General features: G+C 38.8%; 1 protein-coding gene across 2 annotated transcripts in view; it reads right to left on the minus strand.

The window, feature by feature from the left end:
* PSD3 (pleckstrin and Sec7 domain containing 3) overlaps positions 1–22,768 on the minus strand; it is a 769,411-nt gene that overhangs the window by 530,940 nt on the left and 215,703 nt on the right. The window lies entirely within an intron of this gene.

A 22,768-nucleotide genomic window follows, 5' to 3' on the forward strand; every position in this document is an offset into this window, starting at 1 on the left:
AGTTGCACTGGATGAAGTCTAAGCTTCTGTCAACTCTCCTAGCTACCATTTGTGGTGCTTCTTATGGACCAAACTTTGTGCTAAGCGAGATTTCATTGAATTTTTATATCCACTCTGAGGTACTACAACCATGTGTTGTCATTTATAAATGACAACTCACTCTTACTCAATGTCACAGTGCTAATAAGTGGTAAAAGGACCAGATCCCAGGCAGTCAAACTCCAAAGTTACCTATAGAGCTTTTTTTAACCATTATACTGAACAGCCTCTCTAAATTAGTAAAAGACAGTAAATATAATCCAACTGAGGAAATAAATCCATTTATCAACAGAAAATCAATCAAAAGAAAACTAAAATGCTAACAATCCCATTACCATTATTGTTTATTTTTCTTCCTCTATACCAGTTCATCTTCACTGCACACCAAGGAGGCAGGTATTATGCACATTTACAGATAAGCAAACAGACCCAGAAAGCTCTCCTGAAATTCATACAATGACGAACAATATCTGGGGTCAGGATTCAAACCAAGGTCTGAGCTATTCTTCATGCAAATCTTTCGTAACTATAGCCCCCTCTTTACCAGGCTCTCACTTGGCTCAGGCCCTGTGACCTGACAGACTTCAAAATCCCCTGGAGTTGACCAAATTTCCCAGGAAGAGCCAAATTAAAATCCAAACATGCCTTCATGGGGAAGAGATCTAAGGAGCACAAATTCGACTTTTCATCACCACATCCTGTGGCACATTTGACAAATACTTATGAAACCCCTGTGATGTGTTAGTCTCAGGGAACATGTGGAACAGTGAACAAAAGAGAATCCCACTCACCTTAACTCTATAGGCTACTTGGGGGTAGACTGAACAAACAAATAAACTTCTAATACATAACACATCTAACACATCACGTTTAAAAAGAAAGGCACAGAGAGTGAAGGGGCAGAGAACTGGGGGCAGAAGACTCAAGAGGTGCTATTTCAGAACTCGAGGTCTTAAGAGGCTTGGGTTTAAACTGCTGCAGAGCGCAGCAGGCCTGCTAGCTACTACATCCAGCAGGCCCTGTAGTCTTGACTACTGTTCAGTGCTTTCTTACTTTTCATCATATGAAAGGGTGGACTACAGTGCTAATTGCAAAGAATAGGTCAAACAGAAAGAAAAATAAGAAGTCTTTTTTCTTGACTTCAAGAAAGCAGTTACCATGTACTGTTGCCATGGTATTGAGAAATGGAGAAAGCAGCATTCTAACACCAGGGAATGAAAAGAAATGTACTAGCAAGGAGAGAACAAAAGGCAAGTAGAGGTATATGACTCCCCTGGAAGAGTGGGGAAGGGGAAGAGGTCAAAGCTATTCAGGAAAACGTCTTTGCCTAATCCCCACCCATTTTCTATACTCCTAATACAGCACAGTTATTAATGGAAGAGTTAGCAGAAATTTTTTTTAAAAAATACAGAATTGAAAAATTGCACATGAGTAGGCAATTTATAAAAAATATCAACTCCTTGGGGCATGTGGGTGGCTCAGTGGGTTAAAGCCTCTGCCTTCCCCTCAGGTCATGATCCCAGGGTCCTGGGATCAACCCCCACATTGAGCTATCTGCTCTGCAGGGAGCCTGCTTCCCTGCCTCTCTCTGCCTGCCTCTCTGCCTACTTCTGATCTTTGTCTGTCAAATAAATAAAAATAAAATCTTAAAAAAAAAAAACTCAAAAAAAAATCAACTCCTAATAAACATATGGAAAAAATCTCAATCTTAACTCAGAAACAAAGGAATACATATTAGCCAAGATTTTTTAATTTAATAACACCAAGTAATATCATTGTTTATGGGGATACAGGCACTGTATCACAACACTGCTGGCCAACATACATATGCTCTTTCTAGAGAGAAATATAACAATATGAATCAAACCCTTAAAAATGTGTATTACCTTTCATCTACCATTTATACCTCTTTTTTTTTTAAGATTTTATTTATTTATCAGATAGAGATCACAAGTAGGCAAAGAGGCAGGCAGAGAGAGAGAGAGAAGCAGGCTCCCTGCTGAGCAGAGAGCTGGATGCAGGGCTCTATCCCAGGACCCTGGGATCATGACCTGAGCAGAAGGCAGAGGCTTTAACCCACGAAGCACCCACGCGCCCCCACCATTTCTACTTCTAAAAAATTTCGTAAGAAAATATGAAGTGGATGTTCATGACAGCACTACAATAAAAACTAAAATCAAAACACTCATATTGGAAAAACATTCACAATGCTATAAAAGTTGAAGGGCTATTTCTTTATTTTATAGAGAATTCAAAATAACCTTTTTTTTTTTTTTTTAAGAAAAAGGAACCACCTATGAAAATGGACCCCTATCTTAAACCACAAATTAAAAAAAAAAAAAAACTCAAAATGGATTAAAGACTGGAACATAGGATCTGAAATCATAATACTCCTACAAGAACACATAGGCCTTGACATTAACCTTGACTATGATTTTTTGGTTATGACAGCAAAAGCTAAAACAACAAAGGCAAACATAACAAGTGTGACTACACCAAATTAAAAAGCATCTGCAAAGAAAAGGGAACCATCAACAAAGTGAAAAGGCGATGTATGGAATAACAGAAATTATTTGCTAATCATGTATGTTAGGAGTTAATATCCAAATGATATAAAGAAATACAACTCAATAGCAAAGGAACAGTTTTTAAACTGGGCACAAGAAGCAAAAAGATGTTTCCAAAAAAAGACATCCAAACGACCAACAAATATGTGAAAGATGCTCAACATTACTAGTCATTAACAAATGCAAATCAAAACCACATTCTGATTATCACTTCACAACTATAGAACAGCTACCATCAAAAAGACAAAGATGAGGTGCCCTGGTGCCTCAGTGGGTTAAGCATCTGGACTCTTGGTATCAGCAAAGGTCATGACCTCAGGGTCCTGAAATCAAGTCCTGTGACTGGGCTCCACACTCAGCAGAGAGTTTGCTTAGGGATTCTTTCTCACTTTCTCACTCTCCCTCTGCCCTTCCCACTGGTCATACTCTCTCTTCCTCTCTAAAATAAATGAATAAATATGCTTTTAAAAAAGACAAGAGAGGGGTGCCTGGGTAGCTCAGAGGGTTAAGCCTCTGCCTTCAGCTCAGGTCATGGTCTCAGGGTCCTGGGATCGAGCCCCACATGGGGCTCTCTGCTCAGCAGGGAGGCTGCTTCCCTCTCTCTGTCTCTCTGCTTCCTTGTGATTTCTCTCTTTGCACCAAATAAATAATAAAATCTTTAAAATAAATGAAAAGACAAGAGCTAACAAGCACTGGTAAGTGTATGGAGAAAAGGAAACCCTTGCACACTGTTGGTGGGAATGTAAATTGTTGTAGCCAATACAGGAAACAGTATGGAGATTTCTTAAAAAGTTAAAAAGAGGGGCGCCTGAGTGGCTCAGTGGGTTAAAGCCTCTGCCTTTGGCTCAGGTCATGATCCCAGGGTCCTGGGATGGAGCCCCGTATCGGGCTCTCTGCTCAGCCGGGAACCTGCTTCCTCCTCTCTCTCTGCCTGCCTCTCTGCCTGCTTGTGATCTCTGTCTGTCAAATAAATAAATAAAATCTTTTAAAAAAAAAAAAGTTAAAAAGAGAACTACCATGTGATACAGCAATCCTAATTCTGCGTATATATCCAAAGGAAATGTAAACAATATGTAGAAAAGATATCTACATTCCCTTGTTCACTGCAGCATTATTTACAATAGCCAAGATATGGAAACAAAATAAATGTCCATCAATGGATGAATGGGCAATGAAGGCATGGTATATATGTATATTTATACATATATAATGTATATTATATAAAAATACACATTTATACATATAAATATATATATATAATCTATACCTGATGTAAATAAATATAGTTTTGTATTTTTCAAAAGACACATCTCTTTGTCTCTATCTTTTAAATATAGGGAAGTACAAGAAAACAAAAAAGTCCCGTAATCGCATAACCACTGTTGACATATTTGAGTGGGTAATAATAAAACATCTAACATTGAGTGGTTGGTATATATATATATATGTGTGTGTGTGTGTGTGTGGTTGGCATACACACACACACACACATATATGCATATAATATACATACAGGTTTATATAATATATCTACCACATACATACATCACTATATGTATATATAATGAAATATTATTCAGCCATGAGAAAGAAAGAAATCCTGTCGTTTCCAACAACATGATGTATCTTGAGGGTATTAGGCTAGGTGAAATAAGCCAGAAAGAAAAAGAAAACTACTACATAGTATTATTTATATGTGAAATCTAAAAACAAAAAAAAAACAAAAAAATTTAAGTCAACATTTACACAGAGTAGAAAAGTGGTTTACAGGAGCTACATGGAAATAAGCAAAGGTTGGGAAAAGTGTACAAACTTTCAGCTATAAGATGAGTAAGGTATGAGGACCTAATGGAAAACATGGTGCCTATAGTTGATAACACTGTATTGCATGAATGAAATTTGCTGAGAGTAGAATGTAAATGTTATCACCAAAATAAATATTTACCAATATCCACAATCCTCCAATTCTGGTTCTGGGAGATCACAACTTCCTGGCCCCTGGAAGTTGGGCATACAGAGATAGGAGTAGTCAAGACCATGTGCTCCAGAATCACAAGGACGGGTTCAAATCCTACGTTTTACTTACTTTACAATATGACACAATGAAAACTGTTTAACTTCTCTAGGCCTTAGTTTCCTTAACTAGGAATAATAACACTATCTCTTAGGGATATTTTGAAGGTTAAATAAAATTTCAGCACAGGGTATGCCACATAGTATTAACATTAATAGCAATAATTATCTTACTATGTAACAGGCACTATTTTATGAATTTTACATATAGCACCTGATTTTATCACTTAATAAATATTAGTATATCATTGCCACATTGCTTATAACTGCAAAATCTGGAAATAACCAAATTGTCTATTGTAGTGAACTAGATAATTAAACTAAGTTACAAAAAGGATGTCTATGTAACTGTTATATGGAATGAAATAGCTCTGTCCACGCTGTAAGGATCTCCAAATTTATTATAACTTTTTACATCCCTTTCATATAGAAATGGATGGATGGTGGATGAGTGAATGCTAAAATGGACATAAAAGTATTTCTACTTCTTACGGCTTTTGTGAGGATTAGAGGAATTCACAGATACAACAGCCCCTAGCATATAGTAAGCAACCACTTAATGTTAGATATTTTATTATTACCCACTCAAATATGTCAACAGTGGTTATGCGATTACGGGACTTTTTTGTTTTCTTGTACTTCCCTATATTTAAAAGATAGAGACAAAGAGATGTGTCTTTTGAAAAATACAAAACTATATTTATTGACATCAGGTATAGAATACATCAAATGAGAAATGCTAGTACAAAACAGTGTATGTAGTACAAACTCATTTTTATTAAAATACAGTTAGTAGTATGCAAATAAATGTACAGAGAAAACCACTTAAATATGCACTAAAATGTTACCAGTAGTTTCTCTAGGGGGGGTTACAGATTAATTTATATATATTTTTTTTCTCTGTTTTCTGATTTTCCTAAAATGAACATATATTACTTGTGTAATAGGAACAAATTAACTGTCTTAATTTATTTATGTACAGAACCTACAAAGTAAGAGGTCAAACTGAGAGACTCCCAATGATGTCACCAGAAATGGACTTTAGAGTACAAACAAGTGAAGAGCACATGCTTTCCTGAGAACCTTAAATCTTTAGACAGCACAGTAATACCAAAGAAAACAACTGATAATCAGTAGCTAAGACTGTCAGCCTCAATTGGGCCAGGCTTCCACCTGACTTCAGGGAGGTATTTGGGAATTTAAGAACCTAAATCTGGTGCCAGGTAAACGCCACAGGCTTGACAGAAGCCCAGCGGGCACTGTGGGCAACCACAAAAAAACAGCAAGGCACACACACACACACTGTTTTAACACTCATTTCTCAGCAGCAAATCACCTTGTGTGACTTGTGAAAGGATAACTAAAATATTCAAAATACCTCTGAAAATTAGTTTGCATTAGGACTCTTCTTAAAAAGTCAAACCCTAACCAAGCGAGGATGGTCAAACAATTTTGCTCAGATCTGAAAGTAGAAAAGTGAGTGTGAGGTTATACCCTTCTGCTAAGATATAAAAGATCTGAAATCTGACAAATTATCAGCCACATAAATTTCAATGTACCACTTCTCTCCTTAACATCTCTATCTCCCTGAGTCAGCTAGCTCTATGGTCGCTGGCCTAAAGCTCAGCCAGCAAGCCTCAATTAGCTTGAGGTGGTTTATACTGAAGGTACAGAATGTTCTTAGATCCCACTACTACCAGTCTCTGCTCCCCTCATGTCTGCTTCAGATCACTGCTTGACTTCCTACTTCTGAGAAGGAGCAAAGGGGGCCATGTTTTCTTTATCGTGCTCTAAGCCTCTCTCCTCTCATCTCTCTCACAGACACTGACTCTTAACATCTCCCTTTCTAGTTCCTTCTAGAGTTAGCCATATAACTTCTGTCTCGTCCTCTCACCACTACGAGGTTTCTAAGAAACTTTCCTTGGTTTAAAACTCTGATTTCATGACCACAAACAGATCACTAAACAGGAGGCCCACCAAGACACTGAGGGGAAGCTGCATTTACCCGTTTTTACTTTACTTCTCAGTAAACGTTTCCAAAATGCCTACTGCAAAAAAGTATACCCAACTAGACCCTAGCTGCCTGTTTTAATTTTTATACGTTGAAATTAAAAAACAGAATGTCTTGCTTTTACTTTGGACTCTGTAATTCTTTCCACTTATTAGGAGGAGCTCTTACATGAAAGTCAACTGAGTTTTATATCAAGCAGTATATTCTCAGTCAACAAGAGAACGTTAGGCATTTGGACTCAGAATCAAAAGTATCTTTCACTCCAGAAAAAGAAATTGCTGTTTTGATATGTTTTGCACAAGACTTCTTCCAAGAAATATGTTTTTATTATCTTAATACTAACTTATTACAGCTTTCATATAAGCAAACTATTAATTTTGATATTAAATCATACTTTTCAAAACACAAAAGAATACCTTTTTTGAGTGCAATTTTTTTAAATTTTAATTTAATTCCAATATGTTAACATACTGCCTTACTTTAGTTTCAGGTGTACAATATAAGTGATTCAACAATTTTATACATTAAACTTAGCAAGACAGGTGTACTCTTAATTTCCTTCCCCTATTCTACCCACCCCCCTACCCCAAAAGAATACTCTTCTGCCTATAAAATGTATTCATGGAAAAGTAGGTCATTAGGTTTTTCATTGTGTAAAGAAGTGGTTTTCCATGCTATATATACAAATAAACCTCCAAAGCATTCAGAGGTAGAACATCCTTACGCAGAAGTCAAATTTAACCTTGACTGAATTAAGAAATATTTATTATATATTTATACATATTTTAGCAGGTATTATGGAAAAGTGAAAACTATAACAAGCTCCTGCCGGCAAAGAGTTTACAATCTCACATGGAGAGATCATGTATACACATGATAAATGCTAGGTAAGGTATTCATACTTACGTGCACCAAACACCACAAGTCAAACACTACATAAGTCACTAGGGATGTGAATAAAACTCTACACTTGCCATAAAAGGTCTCACTGGTAGGGAGTGGAGCCAGTCCTTCATAATCTAAATACAACTAATCTACCAATATGACCACTGCACTTAACAGTGGGAACCCCAGTGCCCTTCCCAAGAAGGTGACAGCTTCCAGAGTACAAGGAGAGGTGAGGAGATGGGGGTATATTATTTCACAGCCACTGCCTGTTATTCTCATATTGTGAGAACCAATGACGTAAAAGTAGAACCTTCTTTGGCTGGTTGGTTTTTTATCAGTCTGACAATCTCTGTCTTTTAATTTAGTCCATACATATATGTAATTACAAACACATCTGTAAGATGTGCCATCTTATTTTATGCTATTTATCCCATCCATTTTATTTTAATCTCCTTTCTTGCTCCTTTTATTATTCTGTGCCCCCTACAAGTATGGAAGCCATATACTCTGTTTCTACAATTTTATTATCCCAGAAATGACAATGAAATATAAAGTTAATTTTTTTACTCTTCTATCTCACCTTTAGAACACTTTTACACTATTTACACCTTTCACCCCTCCCAAAGCAAAACACTGAGCTTCAGCCACAGTGGATGTATTGGCCGTTCCCTGAGCAACTTACACAGCCTCTATCCAAGCCTTTGTGCTTGACTGCTACTTCTGAACTAGAATGTCACTCCTCTTCTCCTCACACCTCTGTCCCAATCTGGATTACCCCTGCTCACCTTTCAGCCCCTTGCTTCTTTCTCAGGCAGTTCTTTTTAACCCCACAGTAAGTTGCACTCTGCTACATCTGTCTTCCTTCCTCTAGACATCAAGCACTGACAGTCATGGATTGTTAGACACTGAACTCCAACAGGTAAGGGCCTACCTGGATTACTTGTTGCACCCTTAGCACCACATAATGGGTACTCAATCAATATGTGCTGATGAACAAATTGAGTTCCAAAACATACAAAAATCAGGATGGAAACAAAACAGGCCATAGATTACCCAAAATGAAAAGGTCCACTCATTATACAACAAAAAGACTACTTTGGTGGAGCATAACAAATAACATGGAGGACAGGGGGAGATGGAAAGGAGAAGGGAGTTAAGGGAAATTGGAAGGGGAGATGAACCATGAGAGACTATGGACTCTGAAAAACAATCTGAAGGTTCTGAAGGGGCGGGGAGTGGGAAATTGGGGGAACTAGGTGGTGGGTATTATGGGGGGCACGTATTGCATGGAGCACTGGGCGTGGTGCATAAACAATGAATTCTGTTATGCTGAAAATAAATAAATAAATAAGAATATATTATAGTCCTTTAAAAAAAAAAAAGAAAGAAAGAAAGAGTGAAGGCTCTGGTGCCAGACAAGAGCATTCAAATCTAAACGCTACTACTTGCTAGTAGGTAAGATTGACAAGGTACTTAACTTCCCTGTGACCTTAAAAAAAGAGGATATGGGGCACTTGAGTGGCTCAGTCGGTTAAATGTCTGCCTTCAGCCCAGGTGGTGATCCCAGGGTCCCAGGATCGAGCCTCACATCAGGTTCTCTGCTCAGCAGGAGCCTGCTTCTCCTTTTGCCTGCTGCCCCCATCCCTGCTTGTACTCTCTCTCTCTACATCAAATAAATAAAATCCTTTTTTAAAATTAAATCAAAAATTTAAAAAGAGGATAATTATAACACAACCTCATTAAGTTGTTGTAAGGAATAAATGAGCTACTATTTGAAAAGTATTTGAAACATTTTTTCTTAAGATTCTGTATGTACAGGGGCACCTGGGTGGCTCAGTGGGTTAAAGCCTCTGCCTTCGGCTCAGGTCATGATCCCAGAGTCCTGGGATCGAGCCCCACATTGGGCTCTCTGCTCTTCGGGGAGCCTACTTTCTCCTCTCTCTCTGCCTGCCTCTCTGCCTACTTGTGATCTCTGTCAAATAAAAAAAATAAAAATCTAAAAAAAAAAAAGATTCTGTATGTACGTTTACAATAGGGGCTGAATATCTAGTTGTTAAAAAGCATAATTTAACTAAAACTGTTACTTTAAAACCTATCACACATAATTTACCATTAATGCCTTTAAGATACAGATTTATAGCCCATAGACAACATCACTATAATTGAATACTAGAAAACAGTCAACATGAGTCATCAAAAAAAAGTTAAGCAGCATTAAGTACATGCATTAAAATAGAGAAAAGGGAATAATAATATATATTTTTTAAGAAATTCCATAAAAAATGACCTACAGGAACCACCCGACCATTTTAAGGAAGAAGTTTCAGTTTTTAAAATGAGGTAATAAAATAAGTTTGGAATATTATCATAATTCCTTAATTGTAGTTACAAAAAGTTTTGAGTTTTTAAAATTTCTGCATTTTCCAAAAGTATTATCCAAATAATGAGATCAATATTCATTATTATGCCATAAGACAGATGAAATATTTTAAACAGTTGTTTTGGATTTCTTTTTTCTCTAAATATTTAAGTATTAGAATGATGTATTTCAGTACCATGAAAAGGTCTCAGAATCAATTTTAATTCTCTGTTCATGATTTTGGGTGGCAGTTCACTCTATAATATTTTCTATTTTTTCCTAGAAGCCAATGAAATATTTCCCAATGAGTGTGATTTTAATGGATATCTTGTGACTGAATAACATTACATTACAATCATATTTAATCAAGCTTTGCTGTTGATAACCCACCTCATTTTATTACCCAAAATTCTATTTAAAGACTAAGATCCCAGCTGTGTCTCATTCCCAAGCCGCAAGATGCTGGGTAGCAGAGCAATAGAGCAATAGGTCTTTAAAATCCTCAAGTGGTAATGATATAATAAAGGCTCATTAACTCAGACTAACTGTAAAAGGTCATACTGAACTGAGAAGTTTTTATTTTAAAAGGAATGATTTTGATCCTTTCACATACAGGGAGTAAATGAAATTAGGTTAATAGTATAGGCCTTTGGAGAAACCACATTAATAAGTAGATAAAAATTATAATTAGAATTTCAATTATAAAGTAAACAAAGCACTTAAAAATAATTTTATCTCCCCTTTGGTGTTCAGAATTTTACCTATTTTTGTTTTACTTCGTTTTTGCTACCAAATATCGAGCACCTCTCATTAGAAGCACCTTGCTTATATGGAAACCACGTAATCCTCAAAACACTCCTGCAAGGCTATTTAGCTCTTCACCTCACTACAGATTTTAATAAAGCCCATCACTCTCACCTAAGGTAAGAGTGGACAAATTAGCACAAAATGTTCACTGTGTAAAAAAAGTCTCACAAGCATGTTTTAATAGCACTATATTTAGTTAGCCTGATTAGCATATATACATATTAAAATGCTGGTTTTGAAAATGCTATTTTTGAAAAATGCTGTTTTTGTTGTGCCTGTTATGTATTAGCTATGAACACCTAACTCCTCTGAACTCCACACAACGTGCCCACTATCAGGAACAGTAATGCCTGCCTGCCTGCCTGCCTCAGACAGGATCAAACCACACAGCATGTGTAAATTACACCTAGTATTGTATTAAAATTTGACACAATGTTTTTTTTTCACTTTGTACTTTTATTTTTAAAGATTCCACAGCATTCCTGTAAGCAAATCATTTGATGAGATTCAAATGATTTATTTTTTTACTTTTTTACTATTTTTTAGAAGGCAAATCATTTGAAGATATTCAGCTTAAATTTTAAAGCCACAAGGAAATAAATGGGATTCGGTCTACAGAAACTTTTTTTAAAATCTGTTTTGCAAACTCAGCTACAACTGCACGAGGTCAATCTAAACATACATACTTACCTCTCCAAGCAGTTGGGGCAACTGGGGTAGTAACACTGAACAAAATTAAGTCTCTAACTGCTACATATCTTTCTATCTTTTGCATCTAAGAGTGTCTGGTACACAGCAGCCACCACAGAACTGTAGATAAATAAATGTACACATGAAGAACTTAGGTGTATAAAAATGACCAGAAAGAGGCCTGCCACTAGAAAGCTGCTTATATACTGCCCAAATAGAACACTCCAGCTGTTGGCAAAGACTTGCTTGACTTCAGATGGCCTCTTAAATCTGTTCCACTACAACAGTGAAGGAGATGGAAACAGAAACAGAAAGCCCCAGTCCAAATCTCCAAAATCAGATACATCTGCCTCTCCTTTACCAGAGAACTAAAATTGAAACAGATGAAAACCAGGGAAATCCCTAATTAAAAAAAAAAAAAAAAAAAAAAAAGGCAAGTAAACCCCACATGTAAAACCTTTTCATCCATTAAATAAATCAGGAAAGGCTGCATTTCTAGGCCATTACCCTTGGGTCGACATGGCACTTACAAAATGGCTTAACTAATTAGTCTAATCATCGCTTCTGTTCCACATGGTTGTAGCTGCCTAATTACCCAACTCAAAATCTTCACCCAGCCCCCATATACCAAGCCCCTTCACAGCTCTACTTCCTTAAACAATTTTTCCACAAGAACATCAATGACACACAACATGTACAAAACAAGGACTGATTTGGGAGTATGTGAGAGAACCCAAAGTTTTGGAACATTTTTTCCTTAGAAACTTTTAAGGAACAGAACTTAAAGTTCTAATAACCCTTCAGCAATATGCAAATAAGAATAGGGAAAGTAACTCTGGTTTCTGAAATTAATAAATCACTTTTAAAAATGTGTAGCAGGGAGCCTGGGTGGCTCAGTCATTTAAGTGTCTGCCTTTAGCTCAGGTCATGATCCCAGGGTCCTGGGATGAGTCCTGGTCAGGCTCCCTGCTCAGTGGGGAGTTCGCTTCTTCCTCTGACCCTCCCCCCTGCACATGCTCTCTCACACATGCTGGCTCTCTCTCAAATAAATAAAATATTTAAAAATTAAAAATCTGTGGCAAATGGAGGGATGGCAGAACAAAATGCACATTTTTTTCCCCAGAAGGTAAGGTATTTACTCACTGGAATAGAGCCTGCGTTTGGCCTTGGGGCTGCAAAACCAACAGCAAACCTAGGCCAAGCAAATCACAGGACTGTAGGAGAACTCTACACGGACAAGAGCCTGTACACTGAGGACACCTGATAAAGGTAGCTTGTGTTCTGCACCCATTTCTTTCAGATTGCCTCTATTCAATTCCTCCTGTTTTAAGGTTTCCCTTGGGAGAAAATAAGAGAGAGCAACATGAATAAGATAAACCAAAGCACTGGCTAAGGATGAATAACAAGCATTGGTGAGCATCTCCTGAGCCCTAGCTAGCACAGTGCTTACATGTTAGAAGCACATTCTGGAAGAGGTCTACCTTGCCCTAAAACCTCGGGGAGCTTGTTGTTGAGCCACTGACTGATTTCTTCTGGTCTGGGCCTCTTTTTCGAAGGCACTTTAGAATAAGGTTTTTGGTAAAAAAGAAAAAAGAGTCTGAAAGGAATTGAGATAATCAAAGCAGTTACCAAAGGTGCAAGAACCGCCCAAAGACAATAAGGCCAGTTACCTAGTGTTTTGTTTGACTCTTAATATTAGAATGCCAAAGGAAGAAAAAAATACTAATTTCAGGCAGAAAAAAAAATTACCCACTAGAATAAGAATAGGGTAGATGATTTAATGAGAACACCAAGGATTAGAATATGTTACAGCTCTGTCAATAAATCAGAGCAGATTTCTTTAACTCAGAGGTCTGATTACATTTTCCATAAAATACAGCTCATGGTATCTTCTTCCCACAGAATTTGTCTTTTAAACAAATTTAAAAATGCATCAAGGTATGTCCTAACAAATGGGATTTATTGTTGTTATTGTAAGCCTCCTCTCCAATTACCCATCTAACAGATGCTGAACCAAGTGCCCATCACCTGCTGGACACTGTGCTACCATCAATGGTGATGAGATGATGTCTAATCCTATTTTCAAGAAGTACACAGTCTAGGTGGAAGGAGCTGAGTGACACAAAACAATACCAACAAGAGTGCTAAGTCTCAATAATGGCAATTCTATCCATCGTGTTACGCCAGAAAATCTATTCCATTCCCCTCTCCTTACATCCCCTCAATAATCAGATTCTACTGACTGCAGGTTGCTGGGCGGGGGGCGGGGGGCGGGGGGCGGGGGTGGGAGGAGGGTGGAAAGGGTGGCGGGGTTGTGGACATTGGGGAAGTGCTGTGAAGTGTGTAAACCTGGGGCAAATAATACATTATATGTTAATAAAAATAATTAATTTAAAAAATAATCAGGTTCTACTGATCTACACAAAATGTGGCTTATTTATCTATTTGTATCACAACTACCACCATTCCCATCCAAGAAACCTTTCTCTCTTACCTATGAACACCTCCCGACTGCCCCGCTTCCCTTCTACAGCATGAAAAATAGAATGAAGAATGATCTTTTTAAAGATTCTATTTTTAAGCAATCTCTACACCCAACATAGGGCTTGTTCACATCCATGAGGTCAAGAATTGCTTGCTCTACCAACAGAGCCAGCCAGGAGCCCCAAGAGTGATCTTTTTAAAATGCCAAACTGCTTCAACAACTTCAATCACTTCGCGTTTTCATAGGATAAAATCCAAGCAGCCTACTTTATAAGGTCCTGCACTGCAGACTTCAGCCTACCTTTCTAATTCCCTTCTCTCCAGTCCTGCTCTCCCCACCCTAACACCTCCTCACTTCTTCCCATTCTTCATATGCTAGGCTCTAGCCCACCCCTGGCCTCTGTGCTTGCTATTCTTCTATACAGCATATGCTCCTTCAGGCCAGCCCCATTTCATCTGCCATGAGCATCTGTTGTTTTTGCCTACCCAGCACTCTCTCCTCTCATAACAGAACACCTCTTTTCTTTTTTTGATCATCTCTCCCTTATTCTCACTGTGTATTAGGCTTAAATTGAGAACTTCCCTTCATCCTTACCTAAGGCCACACATGCAGCCATGTGACTCAGACCTAGACAAGGTATTCCACTCCCTTGGCCAGAGAGACATGTTAACTCAAGCTAAACCTATCAAAATTAAGCCTGGGGATTTTGCTGGAAATATGGGCAAGAGGCATGTCAGGGGGCAAGATGATAGGTAAAGGTACTATACACCAAACAGACGCTAAGCTGTAGCAGGGGGGAAAAAAAAAAGTCTGTCCCCTCAGGATCAAACTGTCTCGAGTTCAGTCCTAGAGACAATAATCTCTCATGCATTGGTTCAAACTGAAGAAGAAACACCACAGGACAAAAAGGATTAGTCAAGTCTCTAATCCTGACTCAGCCAATTCTCAGCTATAAGATCTTGGGTTAATGAGTTAACTTTTTGTTGTAGTTCTGTTTTTTCATCTATAAAAGTATCAAAGTAGGACTAGATCTTTTCCAGATACAGATCTAAAGATTTTAGCTCTATGATTCCACCACCTCTTTTTTAAAGAGGTAAACTTAGGATAATGGCTAAAACAGAGCCAGACCTAACCTGTATCCCCTAAAAACCACATGTTTCTGCCTGCCTCTGTATGATGGTGGGTAAAATGTAAATGATACCACCTTCCCAGAAAGGACTACAGATCTGGGGGTCTTAAAAAGTTCACACTTTTGACTCTCAAACTCCTCTTCTTGGAAAATATTCTATGGCAATAATCAGAGACCCAGACACAAAGTTCATATAAAAGCCTTTATTTGGGGGCACCTGGGTGGCTCAGTGGGTTAAGCCTCTGCCTTTGGCTCAGGTCATGATCTCAGGATGTCAGGATGGAGCCCTATATCGGGCTCTCTGCTCAGCGGGGAGTCTGCTTTCCTCGCTCTCTGCCTGCCTCTCTGCCTACTTGTGATCTCTGTCAAATAAATAAATAAAATCTTAAAAAAAAAAAAAAGCCTTTATTTGTAAGGTATAGATAGATAGATAGATAGACAGACAGAAAGACAGAGATATATGCCATCACAATGAAAAAAACAGAAACATCCTAAGTATTCAGTAATAGGGAATTGGTTAAGTACGTTTCAGAAAAGCCCTAAGATTAAATAGCAAGTGGCCAAACACAGATTTGCTAAAACTAATATGACACTGTATGTCAACTATATTTCAGTTTAAAAAACAAGATGCTCATCAAAAAATAATAGTAATAGGGGTGCCTGGGTGAATCAGTGGGTTAAAGCCTCTGCCTTTGGCTCAGGTCATAGTCTCGGGGTCCTGGGGATCAAGCCCCACATTGGGCTCTCTGCTCAGCGGGGAGCCTGCTTCCCTCTCTCTCTGTCTGCCTCTCTGCCTTCTTGTGAGCTCTCTGTCAAATAAATAAATAAAATCTTTTAAAAATAATAATAATAAATAATAAAGTTATTTGCAAATAGTGTTAATGATATGGGGAAATGTTCATATTATAATAAACAAACTGAAACACCATGTAAAACTGTATACTATATGAACACACACGTACACACATACTCAGAATAAGAGAGGAAATAGAAATGTCTCAAAAAAGGTTAACAATGGGGCGCCTATGTGTCTCAGTCTGTTAAGCATCTGCAGTTGGCTCCATGGAATCAAGCCCTGCATCTGGCTCCCTGCTCCGCAAGGAGTCTGCTTCTTCCTCTCCCTCTGCCTCTGCCCCCCAGCCCCACTTGTGCACTCACTCATTCTGTCTCTCTCTCCCAAATAAAATCTTAAAAAAAAAAGGGGGGGGGGGGGCTAAGTGTTTTGTCTCTGAGTAGGATTAGTTGATTTTTGTTGTTTCTTTAAAAATTTCTGTATATCCCAATTAATCCACAGTTATTAGACCTTTTCCCATATCAGAAAAAGTATAAAATTAAAATTTTATATATTTTTTTAAAGATTTTATTTATTTATTTGACAGACAGAGATCACAAGTAGGCAGAGAGGCAGGCAGAGAGAGATGAGAAGCAGGCTCCCCGCTGAGCAGACAGCCCGATGTGGGGCTCAATCCCAGGACCCTGGGATCATGACCTGAGCTGAAGGCAGAGGCTTTAACCCACTGAGCCACGCAGGCACCCCAAAATTTTATATTTTAAAGTAAAATTTTAAAAATTGCAAAATCCAAAAGGAAAACAAAAAGTGCTCTACATGCCCATATCTTCACAAAAGACCTGCCAGGCACCTGCCTTTTTCATGATCTAGAATTCTAATGACCATGACATTCACTAATGGCTCAACTGAAAATAATGCTGAAATGTTGTATTAACTCAGTGGTCTTAGTTTTGCCAAAGTACTTTCAAATAACTGAGGGGAGAGGAAAGCAAAATAATGCCTCCAAAAAGGTTAAAATGTCCCCCCTAACCCTCTCCCATTAACCCAGATAAATTTATCAGCTCAGCTAGGTGATGCCTAAACCCTCAGGAAAATAAGGCTAGAAGCAGCTGACAGCCATCGCAAAAGGAAAGGACAGCACCCTAAACACATGTTTTACAGAGTTCCTAGTCAGTTTTACAAAGAACTTTCTCCTAGTATCACTTGGAGACTGTCAAGTCAAATTTGTTATGCTTTTAAACCAGACACAACCACAGATAACAATACTGAACTAAAAGCCAGACTGAATTTCCAGATGTAAAAATGGGCAAACAGAAAACACTGCAGAGGTGAACTCGTCCACAGAACAGTAAGATGGTATGTTTACTCTCCGGGAGGACAAACATTCTGGATAACAGAGTACACACATATCACACACCCCTAAAACCCAGGTAGGCTTCACAGTGAACCAGTCCCTTGGGTGTCCTCAGCTAGAGATCAACTGTGATCTAAGGGCGGGGCTCTTCCCTGCCTGCTTTCATCAATAGCCAAACCTCCAGAATTAGTCCCAAACTGATAAGGGCTGTGGAATGTGGAGGAGAGCTCTAGAATTTGCCACATTGTGACACCACAAAAACACCTAGTGACATACAAAAGGATTAATTCATATACATGTAAAACAGTGTTGAGAAAGGGTATTATTTTAAGCATTGAGTCAATGTCAGGATTTCTAGACAAAGGTATTTAAGACATTTAGTCTAAACTAAAAATAAATTAACACTCTGAATTAGCACCCCAAATCTATCTTTAAAATAACTTACCCATCTTAAAATTCCCTTGACTAAATTATCATAGTAACAATTTGACTGAATGTTTATAAAGTGCCAAGGGGCGCCTGGGTAGCTCAGTTGGTTAAGTGTCTGCCTTCCGTTCAGGTCATGATCCCAGGGTCCTGGGATACAGCCACGCATCCAGCTCCCTGCCCAGTGGGGCCCTCTCCCTCTGCCTGCAGCTCCCCCTACTTGTGTGTTCTCTCTCTCTGACAAATAAATAAAACTAAAACAATAACAACAACAAAGCAAAACAAAACAAAAAAGTGCCAGGCACTGGACTGAGCATTTTACCTGCATGGCCCCACTTTAATCATTTAACCATCAAAAAGTCCCATGAAAAAGGTTTTACCCCCATTTCACCAATAAGAAAACTGAAGCTCAGAGAATTCGTACATTTCAAAATCAGATCACCACTGAGAGGTGGAATTCAAACCCAGGTGGAATTCAACCTCCATCAAGAAGTTATAAAGTTTAATCGGCGACGGCGGCTTCAGGAGCTGTGGGGTCCCCGGCTGGAGGTGGGGGACTCGGCTGGTGTGGGGCTCAAACTCACAATCCCCGAGATCAAGAATCACATGTTCTGGAGTCAAGATGGCGGAGAAGTAGCAAGCTGAGACTGCTTCAGCTAGCCGGAGATCAGCTAGATAGCTTATCTAAAGATTGCAAACACCTGAAAATCCATCGGCAGATCGAAGAGAAGAAGAACAGCAATTCTGGAAACAGAAAAACAACCACTTTCTGAAAGGTAGGACCGGCGGAGAAGTGAATCCAAAGCGACGGGAAGATAGACCCCGGGGGGAGGGGCCGGCTCCCGGCAAGCGGCGGAGCAACCGCGCACAAAATCAGGACTTTTAAAAGTCTGTTCCGCGGAGGGACATCGCTCCAGAGGCTAAACCGGAGCGAAGCCCACGCGGGGTCAGCGTGGCCTCAGGTCCCGCAGGGTCACAGAAGGATCGGGGGTGTCTGAGTGTCGCAGAGCTTGCGGGTATTGGAACGGGAAAGCCGGCTACAGAGACAGAGCCGACAGTAAGCTCGCAGCTCCGTGTTACCTTGAACCGGTCGCAGGCTCGGTGAGCTCGGAGCGCGGCCGGAGGTCAGGCAGACGGGAGTAACTGGGCGCTGTTCTCTGAGGGCGCACTGAGGAGTGGGGCCCTGGGCTCTCGGCTCCTCCGGGCCGGAGACCAGGAGGCCGCCATTTGTATTCCCGTCCTCTGGAACTCTACGGAAAGCGCTCAGGGAACAAAAGCTCCTGAAAGCAAACCCGAGCTGATTACTCACCCCGGCCCCGGGTAAGGGCGGTGTAATTCCGCCTGGGGCAAAGACACTTGAAAATCACTACAACAGGCCCCTCCCCCAGAAGATCAACAAGAAATCCAGCCGAGACCAAGCTCACCTACCAAGGAGTGCGGTTTCAATACCAAGGAGAGCAGCAGAATTCCAGAGGAGGAGAAAGCCAAGCACGGAACTCATGGCTTTTTTCCTGTGATTTTTTTTAGTCTTGCAGTTAATTTAATTTTTTCTTTTTCATTTTTTTTTTTTTTTTTTTTTCTCGCCTTCGGGTAAAACTTTTTTTTTTTTTTAACTGTTACCTTTTTCTTTTTTAACGATTTTTTACTAGTTTATCTAATATATATATATATTTTTTTACATTTTTCTTAGGTGTTTTCTTTTTTAAAAAAAAATTCTTTTCTTTTTTTTTTTTTTTTTCTTTTTTCTTTCTTCCTTTTTGAACCTCTTTTTATCCCCTTTCTCCCCACTCACGATTTTGGATCTCTTCTAATTTGGCTAAAGCATATTTTCCTGGGGTTGTTGCCACCCTTTTAGTATTTTACTTGCCCCTTCATTTACTCTTATCTGGACAAAATGACAAGACGTAAAAATTCACCACAAAAAAAAGAACAAGAGGCAGTACCGAAGGCTAGGGACCTAATCAATACAGACATCGGTAATATGTCAGATCTAGAGTTCAGAATGACAATTCTCAAGGTTCTAGCCGGGCTCGAAAAAGGCATGGAAGATATTAGAGAAACCCTCTCGAGAGATATAAAAGCCCTTTCTGGAGAAATAAAAGAACTAAAATCTAACCAAGTTGAAATCAAAAAAGCTATTAATGAGGTGCAATCAAAAATGGAGGCTCTCACTGCTAGGATAAATGAGGCAGAAGAAAGAATTAGTGATATAGAAGACCAAATGACAGAGAATAAAGAAGCTGATCAAAAGAGGGACAAACAGCTACTGGACCACGAGGGGAGAATTCGAGAAATAAGTGACACCATAAGACGAAACAACATTAGAATAATTGGGATTCCAGAAGAAGAAGAAAGTGAGAGGGGAGCAGAAGGTATACTGGAGAGAATTATTGGGGAGAATTTCCCCAATATGGCAAAGGGAACAAGCATCAAAATTCAGGAGGTTCAGAGAATGCCCCTCAAAATAAATAAGAATAGGCCCACACCCCGTCACATAATAGTAAAATTTACAAGTCTCAATGACAAAGAGAAAATCCTGAAAGCAGCCCGGGAAAAGAAGTCTGTAACATACAATGGTAAAAATATTAGATTGGCAGCTGACTTATCCACAGAGACCTGGCAGGCCAGAAAGAGCTGGCATGATATTTTCAGAGCACTAAACGAGAAAAACATGCAGCCAAGAATACTATATCCAGCTAGGCTATCATTGAAAATAGAAGGAGAGATTAAAAGCTTCCAGGACAAACAACAACTGAAAGAATTTGCAAATACCAAACCAGCTCTACAGGAAATATTGAAAGGGGTCCTCTAAGCAAAGAGAGAGCCTACAAGTGGTAGATCAGAAAGGAACAGAGACCATATACAGTAACAGTCACCTTACAGGCAATACAATGGCACTAAATTCATATCTCTCAATAGTTACCCTGAATGTGAATGGGCTAAATGCCCCTGTCAAAAGACACAGGGTATCAGAATGGATAAAAAAACAAAACCCATCTATATGTTGCCTCCAAGAAACACATTTTAAGCCCGAAGACACCTCCAGATTTAAAGTGAGGGGGTGGAAAAGAATTTACCATGCTAATGGACATCAGAAGAAAGCAGGAGTGGCAATCCTTATATCAGATCAATTAGATTTTAAGCCAAAGACTGTAATAAGAGATGAGGAAGGACACTATATCATACTCAAAGGGTCTGTCCAACAAGAAGATTTAACAATTTTAAATATCTATGCCCCCAACGTGGGAGCAGCCAACTATATAAACCAATTAATAACAAAATCAAAGAAACACATAAACAACAATACAATAATAGTAGGGGACTTTAATATTCCCCTCACTGAAATGGACAGGTCATCCAAGCAAAAGATCAGCAAGGAAATAAAGGCCTTAAATGACACACTGGACCAGATGGACATCACAGATATATTCAGAATATTTCATCCCAAAGCAACAGAATACACATTCTTCTCTAGTGCACATGGTACATTCTCCAGAATAGATCACATCCTCGGTCCTAAATCAGGACTCAACCGGTATCAAAAGATTGGGATCATTCCCTGCATATTTTCAGACCACAATGCTCTAAAGCTAGAACTCAACCACAAAAGGAAGTTTGGAAAGAACCCAAATACATGGAGACTAAACAGTATCCTTCTAAAGAATGAATGGGTCAACCGGGAAATTAAAGAAGAATTGAAAAAAATCATGGAAACAAATGATAATGAAAATACAACGGTTCAAAATCTGTGGGACACAACAAAGGCAGTCCTGAGAGGAAAATATATAGCGGTACAAGCCTTTCTCAAGAAACAAGAAAGGTCTCAGGTACACAACCTAACCCTACACCTAAAGGAGCTGGAGAAGGAACAAGAAAGAAACCCTAAGCCCAGCAGGAGAAGAGAAATCATAAAGATCAGAGCAGAAATCAATGAAATAGAAACCAAAAAAACAATAGAACAAATCAACGAAACTAGGAGCTGGTTCTTTGAAAGAATTAATAAAATTGATAAACCCCTGGCCCGACTTATCAAAAAGAAAAGAGAAAGGACCCAAATAAATAAAATAATGAATGAAAGAGGAGAGATCACAACTAACACCAAGGAAATACAAACTATTATAAGAACATACTATGAGCAACTCTACGGCAATAAATTTGACAATCTGGAAGAAATGGATGCATTCCTAGAAACATATAAACTACCACAACTGAACCATGAAGAAATAGAAAGCCTGAACAGACCCATAACCAGTAAGGAGATTGAAACAGTCATTAAAAATCTCCAAACAAACAAAAGCCCAGGGCCAGACGGCTTCCCGGGGGAATTCTACCAAACATTTAAAGAAGAACTAATTCCTATTCTCCTGAAACTGTTCCAAAAAATAGAAATGGAAGGAAAACTTCCAAACTCATTTTATGAGGCCAGCATCACCTTGATCCCAAAACCAGACAAGGATCCCACCAAAAAAGAGAGCTATAGACCGATATCCTTGATGAACACAGATGCGAAAATACTCAACAAAATACTAGCCAATCGGATTCAACAGTACATTAAAAAGATTATTCACCACGACCAAGTGGGATTTATTCCAGGGCTGCAAGGTTGGTTCAACATCCGCAAATCAGTCAATGTGATACAACACATCAATAAAAGTAAGAACAAGAACCATATGATACTCTCAATAGATGCTGAAAAAGCATTTGACAAAGTACAACATCCCTTCCTGATCAAAACTCTTCAAAGTGTAGGGATAGAGGGCACATACCTCAATATCATCAAAGCCATCTATGAAAAACCCACCGCAAATATCATTCTCAATGGAGAAAAACTGAAAGCTTTTCCGCTAAGGTCAGGAACACGGCAGGGATGTCCATTATCACCACTGCTATTCAACATCGTACTAGAGGTCCTAGCCTCAGCAATCAGACAACAAAAGGAAATTAAAGGCATCCAAATCGGCAAAGAAGAAGTCAAATTATCACTCTTCGCAGATGATATGATACTATATGTGGAAAACCCAAAAGACTCCACTCCAAAACTGCTAGAACTTATACAGGAATTCAGTAAAGTGTCAGGATATAAAATCAATGCACAGAAATCAGTTGCATTTCTCTACACCAACAGCAAGACAGAAGAAAGAGATATTAAG

The sequence above is a fragment of the Mustela lutreola genome, chromosome 18 (assembly GCF_030435805.1).
Source record: "Mustela lutreola isolate mMusLut2 chromosome 18, mMusLut2.pri, whole genome shotgun sequence".
Lineage (NCBI taxonomy): Eukaryota > Metazoa > Chordata > Mammalia > Carnivora > Mustelidae > Mustela > Mustela lutreola.